The sequence below is a fragment of the Eschscholzia californica genome, unplaced genomic scaffold (genome assembly GCF_041429995.1).
Source record: "Eschscholzia californica isolate CP2 unplaced genomic scaffold, dmEscCali1.0.p SCAF_2, whole genome shotgun sequence".
NCBI lineage: Eukaryota > Viridiplantae > Streptophyta > Magnoliopsida > Ranunculales > Papaveraceae > Eschscholzia > Eschscholzia californica.
In genome coordinates this window covers 54,223,365-54,229,364 of record NW_028238309.1, presented here as the reverse complement: position 1 = coordinate 54,229,364, position 6,000 = coordinate 54,223,365, and positions in this window count along the sequence as shown.

Genomic DNA, 6,000 nt, shown 5'->3' with positions numbered 1-6,000 from the left:
TGTTGGATCCAAAGGTCATTAGAACATGATTTATCATGGTGATTTGTGCTGATCTGAGATGGGCGGTCAGACTTATCTCTTGGTTTGTCCTAGTCAGCATGTTTCAACCTGTTTTATTATATAGATATTTTTGTTTATAATTATTACATTACTATAAAATCAAATAAATTTATGACTACAAGAATTAAATTTCTTTTCATTTGTGGTTATAAAAGGCACAAATTGCAATATAATTATGGTGGCCAATACGCGGACAACCGTTTTTCTTATATGGACAACTATTTTCGGGCCGGATGCGAGTCAACTATACTTGACTTAGTTGACTTTGATTTAATAAGGGGACAACTCCATAAAGTCTTAGATACTAATAATTAGTAACTTGTGGACTACTAACAAAAATAATAGTTAAAGATTGAAAACCTAAACTGTCTTCTTCATCTTCTTCCTTCTTTTTAGTCTTCTTCTTCTTTCTTCACTTCTACTAAAAGTAAATAGTAGTTTCTACAATTTTTTTTATCAAACCCTAGATGGATGAAGAAGACAAAATCTCTTCTTAGTCTTATTCTTCTTTATTCACTTCTACTAAAAGTAAATTATAGTTTCTACCATTTTTTTTTATCAAACCCTAGATGGATGAAGAAGACAATCCCTCAATCTGCACCTGAAGAAGTTTTTCCGGACGTTTCTATAATAGGCATTAATGAAATTGATGAGGTAAAACAGAACATAACTTGCGACGAAAATCTGGCATAACAGAAGCTAAGTTGCGACGAAAACCTGGCAAGTTTTCTGATTATGCCAGATTTTCGTCGCAAGTAATGTTCTATTATGCCATATATTTGCACAACCCCAATTACCAGATTCATCTTCCTCTTAACCATCGTTTTCAGAGTCGGAACCAACAGATCCATCTTCGTCTTCCACATCTTCTCTGATTTTCTTTCCCATCAGTACCATCTTCTTCTTCATGGTTGATTTTAGAGTTTTAGAGTTTTAGAGTTTTAGGGTTCTAATCTTTGTCTTTGGGAAGATTCTACAACAACTCCCTTACCTTTGTTTGATGCCATAACCACCAATATTGCTTCTCCAAGGAATTTCTCTCTCTAGAAATTTGGGTGATGATGAAGAACAAGTAATAGAAGAGATGAAGACTAACTAGGGTTTATGGAGAAAGAGGGAGGTCATCAAATAATACATCTGATTCTAAGAGGACTTGAGTGAAAATAATAGATAGTTGTCCCCTTAGAAACTGATGTCCATATAAAAATTTATTTTTTTTGCGTTGTCCACATAAGATAGTTGTCCATATAAGAAAAACGGTTGTCCGCGTATTGGCCACCTATAATTATTAGGAAGTATAAATAATTAGTTTAACACTTTTATAATTCATGTCTCAGATTTAATTATCCAAATACTTTGATAATGTCTGAAAGTGAGTTCCCCGAGAATCCCCTAAAAATTTGATCTTGTAACTCTTGTGAATGTTCTTCCTTAACAGATAACGATACGAGATTTGGTAAAACCTACAACAAAAAAACTTAGACACTCAAAGTCAGCCAAGTGTTGCTAGTTTAATGAAGTAACTGAGGGTGAAAAAGGGCAAAGCTAATATACTTATATAAGTTTGGCAACCGGTGGCAACGCACGACCGATATGATTCGGTGTTAAAACATCGACTTGATAATAGCACGTGTTATGACCGTTAGAGGATAATAATTGTTTAAGTGTGTATCTCCTAACACTGACGGATCTTTTGACAAAACAATTTGTATATGAAAGGTAGATCTTTGACACTGCCTAGCCTTCACATATGTTATTCTCCCGAGCGTGTTCAATGTGTCAGCCTAACTGCTTCAGATCTCCTACTTTGCCTCTCTGGCGAAAGCATAACTCAGTTTCATTGTTGATTCAGATCCACCCCTTCGCTTTCCTCAAGGTAGAGCTGAGCTGACCCGGATCCACCTCTTGTATTCTTTGTATCAGCCGTCAGCGTAAGTTGAAGGTGTCTAAGAAACTTATGTCTACTTCCCAACAAACTCTCTAGTCAAATTTGGACTCAGGTGGTAGAGCTTACTCAGATCCACCCACTAAGGACTTTATCGGATGCTTGTTTCTTAGACACATGGGCCTAACTGGTAGCTTAAGTCCATATGTTGACTTCTCGACTGGTTGAAGTTGACCAATATTTGGCACAAAACACTCATATATAAGTCATTAATCTCTAAAGATACAAGTATTGGATGACTAGATGAAAAATGCACGTAGTATATAACAAAGAACATTAAAATGTTTTACCAGAAGGATCTCAAAGTTCGTTTACATTTGTTTACAATTATTCAACTTACTTCTGAAATTGATGACTCTGCTCTCAGAAAATAATTTACAGTGCAAATTCGGCTCATTTCCTTTGTTGGGATCTAATCTAGTTTTGATCATCTAAAACCAAAATTTGAGAGTTTTAGATAAAACCAAAATTTTAAGTTCAACTCTCTGCCCAATTGAACTTTCTTGATATAATGAAGATGCGAAGAATGCAATATTTTTAGATGGTCCCAGTTTAAAATTAAGTTCATTATCGATAAAGAAACACAATAAACAAATCACACCTACTAAAGACTTTCATCGAAACGACGAGAACTTCCGACAAAAACATCTAAGTGTATATAATTCATTGTAATTACCGGAAAACAAACTACTTATCCTTCATAATTCCACGGTATATTATAGATAACCTCGCAATCTACCATTATCAAGAATAAGAGCTCTTATACTTTAGAAAATGTTCAACATAAATTAAACACTACCACTTTTATATCATAATTTTATCAATCTTAAAACTTAAGCCAGTCTGATTACATTTCCAAAATTAAGAGTTAACTAGAAATAAAAATTAAGAGTTAACTACAAATAAAAGTTGTGACATATATACACGAAAAGATTGCTCTTAGTCGAAATTAATAGATACGTTAGTGTTAGAAATATAGTCCAATATAGTCCCACATTGTTCAATTGCTTAAACTTTTCTCTTGTACTACTCCTTATAATGATCTTATGTAATAGCTATGAAAATCAATACAAATCACTACAATTCTCTTTTCTTACATGGTATAAGAGCTTCTAGGTTTTTTTTTCTTGGGTTAGTCAATAGAGTCTTCCGCTTGCCGGCGGCGGTAGTCCCATTAATGACTACCGTCCGCCGGACTTTTATCGGTTTTTAGTTCAAATTTAGTATTTTTTTTTCTTTCTTTCTTTCAAATAAGAGTAGTTCTCTTCTAGTGTTGAGATCTAATCATTCTTCAATACTTTTCTCAATAGTATTTGAAGATGATGAAGATTAACAAGAAGATGAAAGATCCAAAGAAGAGTGATTTGTTGAAGAAATCACATGATATACTCTTCAATGATCTCAAGCATTTCAAATGTCAAGTCCTCCCCAACATCAAATCTATGTGTATCCATGGTCCATGAAGTTATATTTTGAGAGAAATTGGAAAGCTATTAGAGAGGGGGAAAAGAATTCATGGATTTCTTTGTTAGAATAGTTATATACCCCATGTTTATCTTGAAACTATACTTATAATTCTCCAAAATCTTGATTTACAATATGATGCACATGAAGTGTTTGATAGAATGTATCAAAGAAATCATGCTTATTCTCAAAGATGGTTTTCTTTTGATGTTTTTGAAAACATGTTTGTGGGTACTTTATGGCAAAAGAGTTAATTCTCTTCAATTGATTTGCTCATACTTCTTATATCCAAGATGAGAACTCTCAAATGTTTGTTACTTTAGTATGCTACTTGGTTCCATTATATTTTCTGTAAGATCAAAAGAAGAGGAGACATGAGAAAGAGTATAAATGAATAATAGAAGTGGGAAGGTCAAGATCGAATGATTGCTAGTGTTTATGTTCAACACACATAAAATCAAGTAGATCAAAAACTTGAATTGCATTGATGATGTTGGAGTAATAATCATGTGTGAGGACTATTAAAAACCAAGGTAGGAAGATCTCCAAAACCGGAGAATGGTTAGTAATTGTCAACCGGGCAATGGTTAGTAATTGTCAACCGGACAATGGTTAGTAATTGTCAATACCTGGCAATGGTGCCAACTTTTCTTCATATGGAGAAAAGCAAAATCAACAACATCAACATCAAAACCTGGCAATGGTGCCAACTTTTCTTCAAGTGGAGAAAAGCAAAATCAACAACAAAATCAACATCAACAAAACCTGGCAATGGTGCCAACTTTTCTTCAAGTGAAGAAAAGCAAAATCAACAACAAACAACAACATAGCAACCTCACAATGATGCCTCCATCAAGTCAAAATCTAAAAATTTGTTTAGCAAACTTATGAATTTTTCACTAGCAAAAGTCATTCGTTTGAGGGGGAATGTTAGAAATATAGTCCAATATAGTCCCACATTATTCAATTGCTTAAACTTTTCTCTTGTACTACTCCTTATAATGATCTTATGTAATAGCTATGAAAATCAATACAAATCACTACAATTCTCTTTTCTTACAATTAGCAACATGATAACCTAATTCAAAATTGTTCTTTCTCTCTTTATATAAATTAAGTTTATAAATTATAATTCGTACATTTAGAAATTTTATATTCTGTTATCTGGTTTTTATGAAACATGGAGGAATCAAGACAAAAAAGTTATATTATCAGATTTTTAGTAATCGAGAAAAAGGGAAAATATACCTTCATTGTTTGATTGAAATTTTTGAAAGAGGAAAAGGTGTATGGGATTTAAGAAACCTAAACATTTGTAATTTGATTTGGATTTAAAGAGAAACAAAAACCACACCTTCTTCGCTTTTATTGTGTGTAAGAGTGTAGAAGAAGAAAAACAAAATTAGGTTACGAACAATTAAGAAGAAAGTGAAAGAGGTTAATATGGTGTTGAAGAAGATAAGAGCAAGTTTTGGTTAGTCTTGATTACAAAACAATGAAGAAGAAAAGGAATGAAAGAAACGAAGATTAAATTGATTAGTTGAAAAGTTTGGTATTTCTAGATACAAATATGTTTTTCTAAATATAAATAAAAGTTGAGTCGGTACATAGAAATATCTTAAGATAAACTCTAAAAACACAATGTCCTCTTGAAACATCTATATTTAAGTACCGAACATATTCTATCATGTTTGAGTTGTAATTTGGATTTTGCTTTCGCAACCAAAAAAAAAATGTGAAATTGTTAAAACAACCCTAAAAATTATACAATAGTATGTGACAATACTAATTTTTAAGATTGTTATGAAAAGGGGTCTACCGGTTGCCCATCTCTCCTAAATCTCAGATCCTACCTTTGAATTGAACCCTCGAATCCTGTGTCAAGCAAGAAGGCGAAATCTTAACCGCCAGATAAACTAATCCCTTTTTATTTGTTTATAACAAACACGACAATCGAGAAAAGACATATCAGTTTCAAGTCAACGGTATTCTGACAAAGTGGGTCCCACATTTTTAGTACTTTCACTTCACCACTACAAACAGCCGTTCTCTTGTAGAGCGAATTAAACGGCCCCCGAGAAAGAAAACACAAGAATTAAAAAAGCACCCCCATCAGTCAACATTTCTAGAACTACGTGTCATACTTTTACTTTCTCATTTACACGTGTCGTATTGCTATTGGATTAACTCACAACGGCTACTTCGTAGTGGCCCTCTCTCTCTTTCGTGGACCCAACTCAAAGTTTGGCCAACATCTTGAGATTCTTGACTAGTAAACTTTTTCCAAAGACGAGGAAAAATGAGAAATACTAAGAAGATAGACTTTATTCCTTTGGAAACACTTTTGATTTAAAAAAAATTAGAAATAGTTTTCCCCATTACGAAGTATGAGATTTTGGTCTTAGGATCTAAGTGAAGAGTAAACGTTAATTTAGATTCTCATATGTCGTTTCAGCTAGGACATGAAAGAAAACATTATGTGAAAATCTATAAAAATTTTGAATTCGAAATATGTTGTAGATAACTAGTCA